This window comes from Athene noctua, chromosome 3 (assembly GCF_965140245.1).
Source record: "Athene noctua chromosome 3, bAthNoc1.hap1.1, whole genome shotgun sequence".
Classification (NCBI taxonomy): domain Eukaryota; kingdom Metazoa; phylum Chordata; class Aves; order Strigiformes; family Strigidae; genus Athene; species Athene noctua.
The window spans coordinates 19,609,554-19,628,197 of NC_134039.1; the positions used below are offsets into that span (position 1 = coordinate 19,609,554).

An 18,644-nucleotide genomic window follows, 5' to 3' on the forward strand; every position below is an offset into this window, starting at 1 on the left:
TCCCACTGGTGTCTCTCTTTCTGCAGAATCAAGCTGCACAGCAGAGTGTTTCTGTTCCCTTTTACATGTGGTCCTCGTTAAAAAAATACAATGAAGTTTAGCTATGGTGAAATTATTTGATTTTTTTTTTTAACTGGTGCAAAAAAGTAAATATGTTTACTGTGTTCCTTTCCATTCAGTGTATTTCCTTTTTTAAGCTTCATTTGTGTTCAACAAGACAGCCTCTTTCTCCAAGATTAACATTTCTTATGATTGTTCCTGACAGAGGATTTACTTTCAGAGGCCCTGCTAAGGATAACCAAAAAAGGGCATGTAGCAAGACAGTTTTGGCAGCTTGCACGAATTTTCGGAGCTTTTTAGGTCTTGGTTTTCTGATGAGTGGCTTCCTGAGCATGCCTAGGGAATGACAGGCATCTCTGCAGGCAGGCTGAACCCACCTTGGCTTGTGTGTAGTCATTGGCTGCCTATTAGAATAAATTGAGGACAATGCATACCGCTGCCTGCCAATTGTAAACATAAGGGATATGTATTCACTTAGCATTGACTTTTGGGAGGGGCCAAGGAAAAGCTGTAGTTTTTATTCAATAGGGCTGTGTGTGAGGCTGCTGGTGTGCCTTTCTTGCTGTGCTCCTGCCCAAGCAGCCAGTTATTCATTTCCTTCCTACTAGTTGAAAACTTTTCAGCCAGAGGTAAGGGCTTAAAATATGTATTTGTTTGGGACTGAGCTGGTCTGACTGCATTTGTGTTATGGCTAGAGATTAAGCAGCACGCGAAATCTAACGAGCTGTGGAAATAGTGCAAAAGTTCGGATACTATTTTTCCTCCCCTCCTCTCCCCTCCTCTCTCTGTGCCCCCCCCCCCCCCTTTCCAGATGTTTGCAGTGAACTAAGGGAGATAACTGTGCCGGGCGGGTGGAGGGGGTGCATGCTTGCCTGCCTCAGTGGGGGACCCTAATGAGGAGGTGTGGGGACAAGGCTTTGGGTGCAGGGCAGGATATGTGCTGGTCCCACACCATTTGAGACTCTGCAGCAGGCTTGTTAGTGGAGCAATAACATATCTGTCCTTTTTTTTTTTTTTTATTCCCCCCCTCCTTTTTTTTTTTTTTTTTTTAAAAAGGAATTGCGATGGAAAAGTTTTTACGGTGGTAATGGCTGCTGAATTGCTTTTAATTTTGCAACTTAATACCTGGGCTTTCAGAGCAGCCCAACTGTAAGGGCAGTCTCCCAGTGTAACTGATACAGATACAGTAAAGCTCTGGTTAACGTTACTGATCTGATACTTGCTGAAGCTGATGTCCGTCATGGCAGCCTTTCATAGAAGTATTGTTGACAATACATGGCATCCGTTTTTGTCTTCAGCATTCAACATCCGCAGCCGCGTATTGCCAGAATGTTTCCTGTGAAGTTGTCTTTCCTGTTAAAAGAGGGAGAAAAAATGCGCTTGTGTGGGACTGGAGCTCTTAAAAGTCTGGATGTGTGTTTGTGTCAGTCAGAGCACTGCTGGGGAGAGCCAGTGAGCAGGCTCTCCTTCCCAGCTCCTTTGACATGTTCGGACAGTTTCAAAGTGTTGTGCAAGGCTGGCTGCTGATAGCACGATGTTCTGCATAGCAGGGAATCTCTCAGAGAAGGAGCTGTGAAAATGAAGGGAGGGGTGAAGTTAGCTGCAGATGGATACTTGGGAGCAGCAGACATTGACCAAATTAGTAACCTCCGGCCAGACTTGCAGCCATAGAATTGATTTTTAATTATTTTTTTTTCATATAACATACATTGTTTGGAAGAATGGACAAGATAACTGTGTTTAATTTTTTTTTTTTTTTTTGCGAAGTATTTGTTTCCAGAGAAGTACTTATTTTCAGAGTATGCAGTTTTTATGCAAATTTGCCTAGCTGAGAAGACTTCTCTTGCTAAAAGGCATACAGGAGAATAATTTGTGAAAATAACACATTCGGTCCTTGGCAGCAGCTCAAAGAAAATAAGGAGGCAGAGTGTTTCTTTTGTGAGAACAGTGTATTTATTATAATTTGTCTATTTTAGGTACCATACTGTGAATGATTGTACTTGTAAGGTTTGCCATCAGAGAACCCTGGGACCCTGCATCCCTTCTTTCTCTGTCTCATTAAATGTAGCAGTAGGTTCTGTGTGAGCATATGCATCTGCAAGCAAGTCTCATACCCTTTTCTGCTGCCATGGATAGGATGGGGTCCTAAAACTACCCATGCCAAAACTAATGATATAGACTGTTTTAATATAAACTACAAATGGAGTGATGCTTTCAAGGAAGTGGTCCATTTGCTTAATTAAATTGCCTTTGAGGTAAAGTGGGTCTGAACTATTTTTTCTCTACATATTTGAAGAAAGTACAGGTCTGCCTTTCTTGGAAGGCTTTCTGATAGCCAGGTATCTTAGTCAATAAAACCTGCACATGTTAATGTAATATCTAAATCATGACGGCAGGGAAGAAACACCTGATAAGATGTCTGTGAACAGGAGACAAAATTGAAATAACTTGTATTTCCTGAAAACTCCTCTTTGTTGCAGCATGTAATGACAAGAGGATCAATTCTACAGCCTTCATTCACAGGATTAGCCTTGTGAAATCAATACCATCATTAATGGATGCAGGATCTGATGCAAGGGGAGTCCTATGTACTCTGAATATGCTTTGACAGTGAGTGATGTAAGCATGTATTAGAATAAGGGTTTTGCCACAATTGTTTCATGTGCTCACAGGATTATTCTGACATGAAGTAGCCTGACAAAGGAGTAACTTCCCTTGTGCTTTTTTTCTTGTCTAGCACTGGTACACAATGCAGCAGTGACACTGAAAGCTAGATGATTTGAAAGGGAAGGGGGGATGTAAATTCCTCTGGATTATGTTAGATGGAAAATTAAAGTGGATCGTGATGGAAAGTTCATTCTAGGTCTCATTCATGGGCCTTCACATGTCATGGAGGCATTCTGGTCAGCATCCGTCTGGACCCACACAGGGTTAGTGTGCAGTGCTACTGGTTCCAGGTAGTGAGACTAGAAAGATAGAACAAGGGTTTTGGGTTTTTTTTGCTGGTTGCCTGCTGGGAGGTAGCTTCTGTCATATGAAGAGGAAGATGACAAAGGTCTGTCAAGAAGTCCTCGTTTCACCCTTCCCTGCGTGCAGCTGGAGTGGCCCTGCCTACATAGGTGATTTTTTTCATTACAGAAAAGTGAGAGCCTTCAGGTCTTCCATCCTGCAGGACAAACAGCATTTGAATGTCCTGGTACTATTTAAAATACTCTGATTTCTCCATAGTTGCTTACATGAGACCTATTCTGTTGGCTGCCTGAGTTATAATTTATATGAAAGATCAGTGGAGTTGTTAATGCCTATCTGCCAGGCATACAACTTGGTACGTTTGATTGCTGTGTGTGAACAAAGAGGGACAGGAAACCATATATGTGTAAGAAAGAGAGGGCCAAGAGAGCAGTGAAGTGCTTGTCTGGACACTTTTGGGTATCAGAGAAAGCACCAAAAAAGGTAACATAGTAGAATAGGAAGCACAGTCCTGTGAACATTTCATTGCCTTTGAGAGGAGCTTTATGGGGAGTTAGCAGGATTGGGCTCCAGGTGTACAAAGCCTGAGGCAGACAGGCCTGTGACTGCAAAGAGTGGGAGTCTATCTTCAAAGCAAGTTTTCATTCTTTAAAAATTGCCTTTTATTGGTAACTACCCCTTGGCAGCTTGTAACAAGAAAGCTGCTTCCTTACTAGAGCTCCCACTTTCAGAAATGTGCATGTGCAGAAAGTCTGGTTTGCTGGTTCTGTTTGTAGCTCCTGGGTCGTTTAAAGCCCCATGACCTGGTGAGAATGGATTTTGGGGGCGTCTGTACTGGAAACAAGGTGCCTATCTATATGCTGGCACTTACTCTTTCAGCACGGGTGTTTGCTGGGAAGCTGTAGCTGTTGCATGCCTCCAAATGGTTTGTCAAGGATTTGATTTGGCTAAGGCTGAAATTTGACTCAAAGGCATTTGAAGATCAGACTAGATCTGACCTTTCAGGATAAAACATTGAGGTCTTAGGACAGTTGAACTATGTACCAATTTCTTTTTGCCTTTCCTGATGCTTTTGTACAGTTCAGCTAGCCCAGCTAGGAAGGACACTCAATACATTGTAATTTGGGATCCCTCCCACCCCTGGGGGAGCTTGTTCCTACTTTTGTTGAAACAGATTTGATTAACCAAAAAGATTAGAGCACATAAACCCATTACTTAGCTGTAGCACTGGTATGTTAGCTGCAAGGTTTACATCCTGCATAAGAAAGTGTTTATTTTGATGTTGATGTGTTTTTTCTTTGGAACTGCACTGAGTGCTGATAAATGGTGTGGGACTGGCAGTCTGTCTCTCAAGCAGATACCAGCGTTAGCAGCTTGGTCCCTACTGTTCCCCTCTCCCTTAGCATCACTAGCTCACCCTGTGAGAAATGCAGCTTTCTGGACTTTCTCACTTGAAAAACCCCCAGGTTACTGCTTTGTCCTGCAGCAACTGCTGTGCATCCAGATACAGCAGTGCCCAGGCTTGCTGGGCTCCCCAGTGGAGAGGCGAGCGGGCTGTGAGCTGGGGCACCCACCTCCTCCACCTATGGACAGGAAGAACTACTGTGAACTGATGCCTCTTTTCCCTTCCCTGGTCTTTGTGTCTGCCCCCGGAGAGGGGAAAACTGTCCATCAAGCATAGGGGCACCTCCTGATCAGAAGATCCTGCCTAAAGCAATGTTTATGGGATTTGGGGATGAAGACAGGAAAAAGGCTTATGGGGACTGTCCTGCTGGCTTGCAGTGAGGGCAGGAGCAAATAACTGAGGAAGCAAGGGGAACAGAGAAAGGAAAAAAGTGGCCATATCTTAAGCCAGTTTACCCAGTTGGGGTAATTTTTCCTTTAAATTTTTTCCCGTGGTCGTAAATACCTGGTGACTCACTTAATAGCTGTGTGTCTGTTTCTGTATCTTCAAGTAAAGGATAATCCATGCCTTTTTGTATTTAGTCCAGGGGGCTGCTGGGGCTTATTTCATTAGTGTTTATAAAGAATATGTAATGCTAAAACCTTGGTTTTGACTGATTTCCCAGCAAGAACATACAGGGTTTTTGGTTTATTCAGAGATATGTATTCTACTAGAAAGTAACTTCTTCTAGATTGTGGGTATAAAACTGCTGAAGCCCAGTGAATGAGGTTGAAGATGGGCCAGGGTCAGTAGTGACAGTGTACTGACATGTCTGGTGGGAATTTCTTGGGTGCTTGCAGATTTAACTGTGCTTGCTGCGTCTGAGACAGAGCCTTCCTGTGAAGTTGTCATGCATGTAACAAAAATGCAGGGTGAGAGTTTTTGCTTACAGATGTGCCACAGTGTCTTAAACTTGGAAGAGAAGCTACTAAGCAAGCTGCTGAACCTTACCTGCTTGTCCAGTTTCAAGTTGATGAGAGCATTTGAAACTTAACTCCTGGGGCCAGGCCAGGCTGCAGTGGGGAAAATATTAGGGAAGGATTTCGGGCAATGGAAACAACATTACATGTTTCCACACCCTCTTGTGTACAGAATACAAATAAAGAGCATTTCCCTTGAGATTTGCTGTGGAGGGTGTGAAGCAAAGTGGAACCCACCCGTTTGCACATTTTCTGGTTTATGTCCTTAAATGGCAAAAAAAATCTTTGGAATTTAGCTCATAGAAGGGTTATAAATAGATTTGTGGAGATAAATTTTTGCTGTACATGCTCTGGTTTTGGATCTATTCAGAAGAGTAACTCCGTAGGCCAACAAATATGAAAGGCGGCGGGGGGGGTATGGCTAAATGCAGGAAGACAGTTTCATTGCATATAGATATGCAAGTACGTGTGTGTTGTGTGCACCCCTCTCCACCTGCACTGACCCTCCCAATCTTCCTTCAAGTATGTGGAGATCTAAGGGGCATGAAAATCGCTGTGTGCACTTTAAAAAGTTAAATAACTGGGGTGAGGGAGAACTAGCATTCATGATTGCTAAGGGAGCCTGAATTTAAGACAGCTCTGTAAACAAAGGTCCTGAGATTTGTTGGCAGCTTGGTTTATGTCCTTCTCTGAAGCAGCTGGCTGCAGCTAGGGAGAAGCTGTGCAGGGCTGGACAAACGGTCATGGAGTGAGAGCAGGAGCAGCGGTTCCTGTGCTCCTTCAGAAGTCAAGGTTTGGTCCTGCAGACCGGTGCCAGTTGGATTCCAGTCATCTTCAAAGGGAGCTCTGCCCAAGTGAAGGAGACTGTGATCAGGCCCTTGTTTGTTTCTTATTTGCAAGGCTTTGATGTTCCCTTGTCTTTCTGACTGCCATAGGGCATGTTACTACCCTTTTCCCACTTCATTCTTTTCTTTGACAGTAAGCTCTCTAATGGTAAAATGGTCCTCCTCCCCCATTTTTTTTTTTTTTTTTTGAGCCACAGTGTTCACCCTGGTAAAATCTCTCTCACCCCAGAAACAAAGGCAACGCTTTTTCTTTTTTGCTGTTTCTTTTTTCCTTTTTCTTTTTCCTTTTTCTTTTTCCTTTTTCTTTTTCCTTTTTCTTTTTCCTTTTTCTTTTTCCTTTTTCTTTTTCCTTTTTCTTTTTCCTTTTTCTTTTTCCTTTTTCTTTTTCCTTTTTCTTTTTCCTTTTTCTTTTTCCTTTTTCTTTTTCCTTTTTCTTTTTCCTTTTTCTTTTTCCTTTTTCTTTTTCCTTTTTCTTTTTCCTTTTTCTTTTTCCTTTTTCTTTTTCCTTTTTCTTTTTCCTTTTTCTTTTTCCTTTTTCTTTTTCCTTTTTCTTTTTCCTTTTTCTTTTTTTTTAATTTTCACTGTTTCAGAGGACCTAGCAGTGTTTGTTTTGATCGCCCAGATCATCGCTTTCTAATACAAGCTGTTTTACCGAGGACAATTTCTGCACAGTCTTCTGGGATCAGCTGAAAATACTGAGGACTTTCTGTCTGCATCTTCCTAATGACCGAGTGATAAGCTGCTTTCTCTCAGCAATTTCAAAAGCTATTGAGCCAGGGGATAATTTGGCATTTGCTCTGGCCTAGTTAAGGCTTGTAGGTTTGGAAAGGAAATTCCTAGAGCTTGGCTAGAGTGTTTGGGCATGGCAGCAGGTTGAGTTAGCTCTGAGATCCGGGTAAGAGTTTGGTCAGCTCTCATTTATCTGCATAGCTTAACCTATTGGTGTTGCAGGATGCCCCTGGTCAGCATCCTTCATGGGAGGCTTTGGAGTGCTGCACCCACCCCTGGGTCCTCAGGAGAGCGTGTGCTGCTTTGTATGGCTTTGGGAACTGCTTAGCCCCATCCACAGAGCCAGCCACACCCCTGCTATGAAAATGAGGAGTTTCATTCAGATGTCTGATAAGCCACAGCTGTTGCTTTGCCACTTCAAACAAAACTTGGATTATGAAGACTGAAGTGCAGCATTTTAATTGCTGTAAATATGAATAAGAGTGTTTAGACAATCCAGATGATACTGAGCCAAGCATTTCTGTGGCTAATGTATATTACGCTGACAAAAGCAGGCCAGCTGAGAATTTCCCTACCGCTATCCCAGTAAGTTAAAACATCAGTTGTCTTTTTTCTGCTGCATTGGTGAAAATGAGGGAGAAGTTTTAACCTGGGCATCAGTTGGCCTGAATCTGATCTTGTTTTCAGCAGCTGTACAGTGATATAAACCGTATTGTTAGTGAAAAAAAAAAAAAAAAAAGGCCTGATCTCAATTATCTTAGTGCAAATCTGTTTGATTTCCTTGAGTTACTTGGAATTCACTGGGCTGCTTGCTATCAGAGACTGGTCTTTTATGTTTGCTTTCTACACATCCCCTAACAGACAGCAGCAGCAGGAAATTGGGTCAAAACCCCAGCTATGAGCATTCACTGGGAAATGATATTTCATACAAGAGAGGGCACTGCAAACCTAAAAAGCTAGTAAAATTCCACTGCTCATTTGCTCCCTGGTGATTAAAAGGCTCTGCCATATATGGGAAAGGTCTGAGCTTCATTCACTGCAACCACAATAGTAAATGGCTTATTCACTGGACACAGTATGCAATCAAGGAGCAGTGCCTTATGACAATGAAAAGGAGAAGCAGCAACTTTTACTTGCAGTTTGTTTGCAGTTTTCTCTGCTGTGTTATTAAAAGCTCTGTAGCTATTTTTTGTTGTTGTTGTTGTTCCTTTATTTAGATCCCTGTAAACTGCAAACAGTTGGGTTTGCCACTTAACCCTCCCCCATAAAACCAGACACACCAGTCTGTTTCCTCTCCTTCCCCCCTATACAACCCAAACAAGAAAAATACATTTCCTCTACCAATATATATAAAGCATAGCTCCTCTGTCTTCAGTACATCTACTGTGGATTTATATGACTAAAGACTAGGATTAGCAGACAAAATCTTATTCTCACCATGTATAAAGGACTAACAAAAGCAGTGATTAAATGTCAGTATTTCAGAGTCAGTGATGGGACTGCAGGAGTGAAGCAAATAGGAAATGTGTGTGTATATGAATAGGGATGAGTTTTGGCAGAGGAAGGGAGTAATGTGCTTTGGATGGGACTTGCAGAAGGGGTCCCCAGTGCTCCACACACTCTTCAGGGATTTTACTTCCACCACATCAATTTCTGCAGTGAAACCTTACACAGATGGCATTAAGATGCAAAGTCATTGAAGCACAGTTGTGTTTACATTCTTGCTTTTCAGTTTATTTTGTTTAGGGATCAGTACTCTGCCATCAAAATCAAGTAGTTGGTCTAGTTGCATCTTATTTCACAAGGAGAAAGATAGTTAAGTGACTACGTGGAGATACGTAAGGTTTTCTGCTTGCTGGAGATTTTCTGGAGTTTTTATTGTTCATTTGTGTTACACTAAATACTTTAGAAATATGATGTTTGTGTCATATTGGTAGATTTAGAGATTATGTCTGGGATCATACCCCTATGTAATTTCAATGAAAACCCACATCTCTGTGGCCAGAAGGATTGATAGATCAGTCTTATCTCCCAGACTACATGCCTCATTGCACACCATCCAGTTACTCATGTTTTGGGGCCACTGAAGATGACACAGTTAAAATGGATGTTGTAGTCAGCCACAGGACATCTTGGCTGTATTTGAAGCCAGTCTCCTTCTCCTTCTCCAGAATGATGTTGTGCCTCCCAGGAAGGATGACATCTCTGTGACACAGGTGTGATTCATCCTCTATTTTCATATACATCTGGGTGCCTCTACAATTTTCAAAAAGTGTAACTGATAATATGAATTTTTGTCCATGTGACCATTGTGGGTGACCTGCTGTAGGGCAATAACAGATTTACCTGGCAGTTCAGGCTAGCTATTGACCAGCAGCCTTCAAGTGGTTTGGCTTCTCAGTACCAGAAAATTGCTTTCTGACACATGGCACTGCTTCTGTTTCTAGTGTTAAGGAAAACTGATCTTTCTGTTTGGTAGTCCTTTGTCTGATACCTCTATTTAATGAGGGTGGGTTTTGGATGTTCTTATTTTGCTAAAGGTGAAACTGGCTTCCTTAACTGCATATGAAAGGTCAAGATCTTTTAAGTCAGAGAGGGAGGTTGTAAATTAGGCCTGCTTTGAGATGTTGCTGCTTTTAATGTCTGGACAGCAGTACTTCGAAGATGTCATTTGACCATTATCATAAAGTCATGCTAAGACACACCCACTGAGGAACCCTAATGTGGCCAAAAGAAGCACTGTCAGGTTGTGACAGCTAGGTAGTGCAATAGTAATGCATGTAAAGACTTCTGTTTCCAGCTCTTAGAAGGATCAGAGATAGCCTGTTTGGAAACCAAAACAACTAGATACTTAATCTATCTCGTATTTCTATTTAGATTGTGAGAAACCTTGCATTATATCAGCTTCTTAAATGGCATCTGGAGCCCCTGGGAAAAAGTCCTTGAATAATCACATTGGATGCAATAAGTATTATTGCATGGTTGAAAAAACTTTTTATTCTATTTTTACCATCTTTGGTCTTCCTGAGCCCAAATGGAAGATGTAAGTCTGCTTTGTTTTTCTTTTTCCTCTTCAAAGAGGAAAGTGTAAATGACGCATGCTTTGGAGTAATTTTACCCCCATTTCCCCCTCTGCTTAGTGATTTGTGGCCAAGCTTACTGTTTGTGCAATCTTGTTCTGGCTACCTTTAGAGAAGCTTTGTAGAAGTTTGTGTTCAGCTGTGCTGCTCTGCACTGTCCACAGCTGGGAGTTCCCCTTCCCTTTGGGGTCCTTCAGTAAAGGCTGTCAAAGTCGTCATTTTACAAGATAAGTTTTTTGATTTGTGTTAATACTTTTAGAGCAGCACCCTTCCCTGTTGTGCTGCTTGTGGACTGCCTTAAAGCCTTCAGTCCATTGTCTAAGGATTTCCATGGTCAGTAAAGATGTGTGTATTGTTTCACCTGTCAAACTGAAAAATTAGGGTGTCATTCTTGGGCCATCTACTCCGACAACCCAAATGTTTTTCCAAAATAAGCTTTTTTTTTTTTTCCTTTTCCCTACCTTCTGTAATAGATGTGAGCCCCATTCTTGGAGTCAATATTTAGCTAACAATATTAACGAGAGGGGGTAATGGTTTGCCTTTGTATCAAAGTATCTGATAAAGATCGGTTCATCTTAGTAAAAAATGAAAGGAATTTACTATATGTGCAGGAAGTATGTTTTGTTATAAATGAACAGATTGAAGTGGTGACAGACTATGAATATGACTTATATGACAAAATACGGTTATACAGTTCTGAAAGCTTGGAGACTGGTGTGATGAACTGGAAAGAACATTATAATCTGAGTACATTTTTTCTGTCTCTCCTGTGACCCTTCAAGGCAATGGAAAGGCACTGATGGAAAGGCTGTTGGCATTAGCAGGCATAGAACTGGTTTCATCGATCTTGGGTTCAGTGCTTACAGGTCACTGAGGCTGAATTTAAATATTTACATTCAAGGCTTTTCCCCGATTTAGAATTAAATACCAGAAGCTACAGACATGCACCCCCCTTCCCCAAACCAAACTCAAAACTAAAAATGAAAACCTGCTAAGGACATATTAGGTCATCTTGTCCTTTTCCTCTAGGCAGTGCAGGATGATTCCCTAAAGTATATTCACACATGTTTTGTCCATAAACACCTCTGTTTATTAACAAAATACAATAAGCTGTAGTTTTTCAGTGAGGATTGGGATAGTTTGCTGCACTTTCTAGTTTTTAGCAAGGGGAAATAGCTATCATTCTAAAATGTGTTTTTTGGCCCACGGATACTGGTCATGTGAATTCAAGCAAAAAGCCCCTAATGAATGGAAACTTGTAGAAGAGTTAACAGCAGCTGGTTTTATTATGGACCATGGCTTTGACATGATCGCATGTGAGTTTAATACAAGTGTTACCTCACTGCGTTCAATGGAACTGCTTTCTATTTGCAAGGGAATAAATGAGACCAAAATTAGACAGAGACCTAGGGAGACTCTCTGGGAGAGGGTTTAAGTTTGGAGAATGTGCTTTATATACATACAAAATATATGGGCATATCTGCACGTTGCAGTAAATGTGTCAGACCACCTGGGAGAAAGGGGCCAAATTCTGCTTTGCATAACACCTGTGTAAATCCAAAATGGAACTGTAGGACTAACGTGCCATGAAGGGCCAAAGAAATATCTAATTTTTCTAAGTGCTGCACTGAGTTTCTTTCTTACTGAATCTCTGATGTTTCCTTGATGAAATGATTTGGAAATATGAGAGACTAGAGTGTTCTGCAGGGAGCTTCAGGTTATTTTCTTCTTAATTTCAACCATATCAAATTAAAAGAGAGGTGGTGTTGACTCCTATAAAGCCAGTTTAGACAAAAGCACCACATGTGCAGCTATTCTGCCTTGAAATTATCAAAGTAAGCAATGAAATAAGAACCATGTATTTCAGGAGTCAAACCTCTCTTCAGAACTTTGAAGAGAACTTCAGAACTGTGAAGAGAACTCCTTCAAGCTCAGACTTTGGTTTAGCTACATCTTGCAAAAGTGTAGGAAGGCAGTTGTGCTCAGCTGAAAGTGTACTTTTGGTTTCAAAAAGAGAGAAGAGCTTTAGAATTCCTTGAAGTCTAGCAGAGGTGTTACTTTACAAGCAAGGATACTCAGGTGCTAGAGCAACAGTCTGCAACTGTGAGATGGGCTTTGCTGTTGCTCTGTGTATGAGGAAATGCAGCTGAAGGTATGGCAGGTATTGATTAAGAGAGAAGAAATACCAGGGAGAGATATTTTTTTGTCTTGGTTTCTTGCTGCCTGCATTTTGGTGGTCCTGCTTGCTGTTCTCCTGTACAGCAATGCCTGAGGTTCAGGCACGTCTGCAGCCTCTTCAGTATGAGTTTTGGCATGCTGTTTAGATTTAGAGTTTAACATAGCTCCCTTGATTTTAGCAGGATTTCCCACCAGTATAAACACTGATTTCAGATGCTTTTTCTTTGCTCAGTGTTTGAGATGGTGATGTTTACAGGTGTGTGGTGTAAAGGTTCATTGTAATGTGGTTTGCAATGTGATGCTGTGCACTCCCACTGACAGAGGGAAAACGTTTTAAGACTACACAGTTATTTAGTGTTAACTTTCATTTTTATTTTACTTGAGGTCTTGAAGAAAAGCAGAATGATGCAGAATGATCAAGGGGATCGAGTGCACCCTCAGTCAGTTTGCAGATGACACCAAGTTGGGTGGGAGTGTTGATGTGCTCGAGGGTAGGGAGGCTCTGCAGAGAGACCTGGACAGGCTGGAGCCATGGGCTGAGGCCAACTGGAGGAGTTTCAATCAGGCCAAATGCCGGGGGCTGCACTTGGGCCACAACAACCCCCAGCAGCGCTACAGGCTTGGGGAGGAGTGGCTGGAGAGCTGCCAGTCAGAGAGGGACCTAGGAGGGTTGATTGACAGCTGGCTGAACAGGAGCCAGCAGTGTGCCCAGGTGGCCAAGAAGGCCAATGGCATCCTGGCTTGTGTCAGCAATAGCGTGGCCAGCAGGGACAGGGAAGGGATCTTACCCCTGTACTCGGCACTGGTGAGGCCGCACCTCGATTCCTGTGTTCAGTTTTGGTCCCCTCACTACAAAAAGGACATTGAATGACTCGAGCGTGTCCAGAGAAGGGCAACGAAGCTGGTGCAGGGTCTGGAGCACAGGTTGTACGGGGAGCGGCTGAGGGAACTGGGGGTGTTTAGTCTGGAGAAGAGGACGCTGAGGGGAGACCTCATCGCCCTCTACAGCTACCTGAAAGGAGGGTGCAGAGAGGTGGGGATGAGTCTCTTTAGCCTAGTAGTAAGTGACAGGACAAGAGGTAATGGCCTCAAGTTGCGCCAGGGAAGTTTTAGACTGGATATTAGGAAGCATTTCTTTCCAGAAGGGGTGGTTAGGCGTTGGAACGGGCTGTCCAGTGCAGTTGTGGATTCTCCATCCCTGGAAGTGTTTAAGAGTCAGGTCGACATAGCGTTGAGGGATATGGTGTAGTTGGGAACTGTCAGCGATAGGTCAATGGTTGGACTGGATGATCTTCAAGGTCTGTTCCAACCTTGACAATTCGGTGATTCTGCAATTAAGCTTGATCTGTAGGCCAAAATTGAGGGGTAAAATGCAGTAAAGTATGGGGAATGTTTTAAATGGGTCTATCTGCTTGTTTTAAAGGGAGTTCTTATGGAGGTGTTACAGGTCTCTTCTCAGTCTATGATAGGATACTTACTGTTCACTAACTGAGCCAAAGCTAATTTTATTGTCCACAGAAAAAGTGCGGCAGAAGCTACTGTCCCTGTGGTTCATGCAAGTGCTAATTATTCCCAGTGGTGATGCAGGAACGTATTCTTACAGAACTGGTCTGAGATCACCAACTTGTTTCACATAGGATGCTGTTCTGCCATCAGACAGAAATGACTTCTGCTAGTTGTGATCATTCATGTGGGTAAGCATGAAGTAGAGGCCCCGTTGCTAGAGGATTTGTGATGAGATCTTTAGTTCTCTCTGGATCTTCCTTCTTAGCAAATCATGTACTGCTGTGAGAGAACACCACCAATGGGAGAGCTCTTATTTGAACACAGTACCTAAAAGAGTTTTTTTTCCTGCTTGCTTCCTGTGTATTTCTGTCCAAACACACACCCCCCACCCCACCCCCCATATTCCTATTTCAATACTGTCTTTGACTGAACAGAGCTTGCCAAATTCAGCCTGACTTGTATGTGCTAAATAATACTGTGTAGATTGTATGTCCCTTCACTGAGACAAAAATCACTGAGTTCATGGGGAAAGACAGTGAAAGAGGTAGGAGCAGACACCAAGGCTTCTGACTCCTACAGCAAGATTCACAGCTCTAAAATATGCTGTCATCTCAGGTCATACTATTCATAGGTCTACTATTTACTTACCTTTTTTCTCATAGCTCCTGGGACTACTATATTGACAACAAAGGAAGAGAGAAGTAAGCAGGGGAATTTTTGTCTGTAAAGAATGATTAGTATTTAAGAGCTTTTAAAACACATTTAGAAGTGCTGGAGGAGGGTTAAATGCTGTATTCAATTTCTTGGGCATCTGCTGAACAATCTCTTATGTGAAGAAGACCTAAATATAATAGATGTTGTCTAGTGACTTGGATATTACAAGATGTGATTCCTTTTAATAGATGCTGAATTTCCCCTTTGTTACTTAGTTAAGGTTATTATGGAGTATTACAGTATTCTGTTTAAAGTAGCCTGGCCACCCTTGATTAGTTTTGGTTTTGATCAGTAAAAGTACAGAGTAAGAGAAGCTCAACCAGATTTCTGCTGCTGGATACTTGCTGCTACTGGGAATACTGAAATGGTCTATATCCATGGAGTTGTATTAGTTACCACACTTCCTCTGTTGGACTGCTTTTATGAAATTATTTTCTTTATAATTTCCTGGAGGTATTCTTAGCAAATGGGCAGTAGACTCTGTAGGCAGTGCATCTGTTATGCTGGTTTCAGAAAGTAGAAGTGATGCAAAGTTCTCTGGCACTAGAACTGGAGTTCAGTGCAGGAATGAAAACTGTGGGATGGAGAGTAGCAAAAGCTCAGATGGTGTTACATCCATTTTTGCCATATCTAAAAGTGTCACATTGTTGAAATGAGTGTGTCAGAAATGAACAATTGTAATTTTTATGTGAAACATGTTTGACAGAGAAGGACATGAGTCTACATAGAAATAGCTGTGTTCCTCATACAACTTTGCTGCTGCACAGGGAGCATTAAACTATCTGTCTGAAATACCAGAAAGAAAAGCTTTATGTACCACGTGTGACTTTGCATTTACACAGGTGCAAGTGGCTTCAACTGAAGGACCGTTTTGATGAGAGATGGAAGATCTCATTTATATCATTGATATAAATTACATTTTGACACTTAAATGAGTGGTAGAAAATAAACACACTCCACTTGTGGTGTTCTTGTTGTGTGCATAAAAGAAGACCTGTCCTCTTTACCTGTACGAATTTTCTGTAAGGACATAATGCCCCTATTCAGTATTGATAAAGGACGGTAGTGGCTACCAGAGTTGGCTGCTTGATGAAGGGAGGCAGTTGCAGAATTCCACCCAGCTGAAATCACTGATTTTTGCAAATGGAAATTGTTTATATATTTTTTCTTTGTTAAAAAGAAATGCAATTAGTGGTTTACAATGTTTATATGGATAGCATCAGCTAAATCTTTTTCCAGTCCACTGCATGATGTTTTAACATGACCTACAAATACGCATTACGCAAAAAATCTGACTGGGATACCCAATGTTAAGTGCACATTCCCAATGCAAATATGCAGCTTTGTCAAGCTGAATTAAGCTCCTTAGGCAATATCAGGAAGGGTTTTGTTGATTTGTTTATTTTCTTGCAAGGGATAGAGGTGAAGGAAACTGAATAGAAGATGGTATGCTGCTGCTCTGAAGTATTAGATCTTGAATTAGACTTGTATTAAATCTAAAGACTTAAATCACTGCCCAGTGTTCACGGTTTCAATTCAGTAATCTCTAGAAACACTTTTGGGGAGCCAGCTGTGCTCTCAGCAAATTTCTTCCTAACAAGGCAAGGGTGCTTGCACTCCTGGGTGTGCCAGCAGTACTAAGAGGGCATCAAGTCTCAAATATGCTTGTTTGTATGAAACTGAGTCACAGCGCTATCCCAGACTGTTTCCTCTTTTACCCGATTGCTTTATTTTGTATGTGTTTTACTTCAGCTTTATTGATCAGATATTACTTCTGATTTAATAATGTCACAGCAACATAAGGCTCCTGGATGATTTATTTAAGTCATTTGGGGGCAATTATGCTGTAGCATTTTACTGCTTATTACTTTTGAAACCTGAGCAATTTCAGGCCAGGTTGAAGCTTATTTAATTTCTAAACACTTGTCATATTACAGAATACATCTCTGGAAGTGATGCAAAAATAGCAGTTGTTTCCTTCCTCCCTCCACATTAAAACAAGCTATTGTGTTGACTAGAGCACTAAAGAAAGAGTTGAAAAAAAAATGAGAAAGAGAATGAAAATTAGAAAGAGTAGAGAAAAAATGCCTGTTCTGAAAATCCCCAGCACATTATTCAGAGACGAACCATACAGACAGTGAAATACCTCACTAGAGGTGTTGCACATCAGAAGTGCGATGTACTCTCCTATTTATACTCTGAGGTGTGATATTTCCAACAACTTTATAAGTAATCATTTCAGTTTTGGGGTGTCCCATGACACATGCACAATAAAATCTGAATTTCCCCAATAGAGTGCTTTTAGGAAATTTTAATTGTTGTAGTTTTGATTGGGAGTTACTCTCCTAAAAGAGCAGTTCTTTGGCGGTTGTGGGGGTTTTCGTCAATGCCTGTTCAATTCTGTTTCAGCATTGCTTCTCCTACTAACAGCTGTTGCTACTGCCCAAAGAAACATGTGCCTGGCTTTGACTTTTATGCATCTGAATGTGGTCGGTGGCTTTACAGTTCCTAGTTTGTAGCTGTAGTCACCACTGGTGACTGGGGGGAACAGGACTTGAAATTTAATTCTGAATGCTGCTTTCCCACTAAGCAGATCAGTCACTGCTCTATTGCCAGAAGTAACAGGTTTTGTTAGGAACCTCAGAGGTTGACTCAGAATAATGTAATTGCTTGCACATAAAATTATGTGGATTGGAAAAAGCTTGATTTAAAGGAGACCAAAGATTTAGACATTTAGGTAATTGCTGTCTAATTATCATAGCCTTGTTAATGTGACGGGGCAGACAGAAAGGAATATAAGGAACTTTGAGCTAGCACTTAAGAAATATAGATCCTGTAGTACATGCTAGCTATAGTGTTTTGTTTTTTAAAATGTATGTATGGTTAGCAGCTTTAAGCACTGGATGCTGTCTTTGATTGTAACAGTGCGGAACTTTATCTGCAAAATTGAAACCTCTGATTTTCTAGTACATGTCAGTGAAACCTAAGCACATTTAATCTGTAAAAATAAATGTAATTACTTTAGCAAATGTATTACAGCTGGCCAGGTTTAACGTTAAGATACCTCTTTCTTAGAGCTGACTAGTGTCAGAAGACAGAGGTGATGGCTTGGGCTGTGCTGGACAGACAGAATGAAGGAGAAAAATTATTGCTTTGCATTCTGCTACGTGTACATTAAAGTGAATTAAACTGAGTAGCAGTTCTGACCTTTGACATTTCTTCCCACTATTTTCTTCTGCTTAAAGCATCTTGGTGAGAGTAGCTTTTTTAATTTTAAAAGCTCTGGTAAAATTATAGCTAAGTGGATTGCTTCAAAATTGAACACTTGATAAAATCTTCAAGACATCTGAAAGCTGTCACTGATCTCTTTCAAGGTGGTGTGCCAGAGCAAGAGATGGGACTGTGTTGCACTCCATTTCTGGTGCTGCTTTTGTTTAGCTTTAATAGATGTTTTGGCCTTGTCTTGTTTACTTCTCTATAAACCATGTATTTCAGATTTTTTGCGTGGGTCAGTGATTGCTATGGTGATAATGCTAAGCTCATGGCAGGTTGTGGAAGATCTCTCTCTGGTCAGACCACTGGCACAAGGCACTGCTTGCATGGGTGTAGCTCTATTCATTATTTTACAGATTCTTCCCAACAAACTTTGGCATCAGTTGCTATAGTGACCTTATTCATCTGCTACAAAAATATACTTATTTCCTGATCTTTTAGAAGTTTCAACGACTAAAAGTCCATTTGCTCACAGGAATGTTGTGGCTTGGGACTTAATCAGTGTCTACAAAGTGTTCAGAGGTCCTTTAATGAAAGGTGCCCTGGAAGTGATAAGTGCATTGTGATATTGTTAATTAAAGTGATGCCCCCAAGAACTAGTGGCTAGATAAGGCTATCATCAACTGCTAAGCTTTTTCTGTTCCTGCTCTTTGATCTTGCAGTTTTCTAATTTTTCCTTTTCAACAGTTTTAAATTCCCTTTTGTAAAGAATGCCTGTTGCTGAAGTAATGTGGACCAGCTGATTTTGGGTCACCAGTCCAAACAATTGAAGCAAATTATTAGGTTAACAATTTCAGTCTCAATTTAGAGCACTGGGATTTTTAGAATTGTATTCTGGGAGGTTTAACAACTTGTAGAAATTACTGCCGCGAGGAGCCAGTGTAAGTTACAGGACAAGAATGCTACTAATAAAATAAATAAATTA

At 41.3% G+C, this 18,644-nt stretch overlaps 1 protein-coding gene across 7 annotated transcripts in view; it reads left to right on the plus strand.

Moving 5' to 3' along the window:
* Positions 1-414: 414 nt before the first annotated feature.
* CALD1 (caldesmon 1) overlaps positions 415-18,644 on the plus strand; it is a 200,606-nt gene continuing 182,376 nt past the window's right edge. For 6 of the 7 annotated variants that reach the window (XR_012633385.1, XR_012633386.1, XM_074902189.1 and 3 more), the window contains exon 1: positions 415-689. The gene's annotated coding sequence lies outside the window, so the exon portion shown is untranslated. The remainder of the gene's footprint in view (positions 690-18,644) is intronic. The other variant, XM_074902197.1, reaches the window with a different exon arrangement.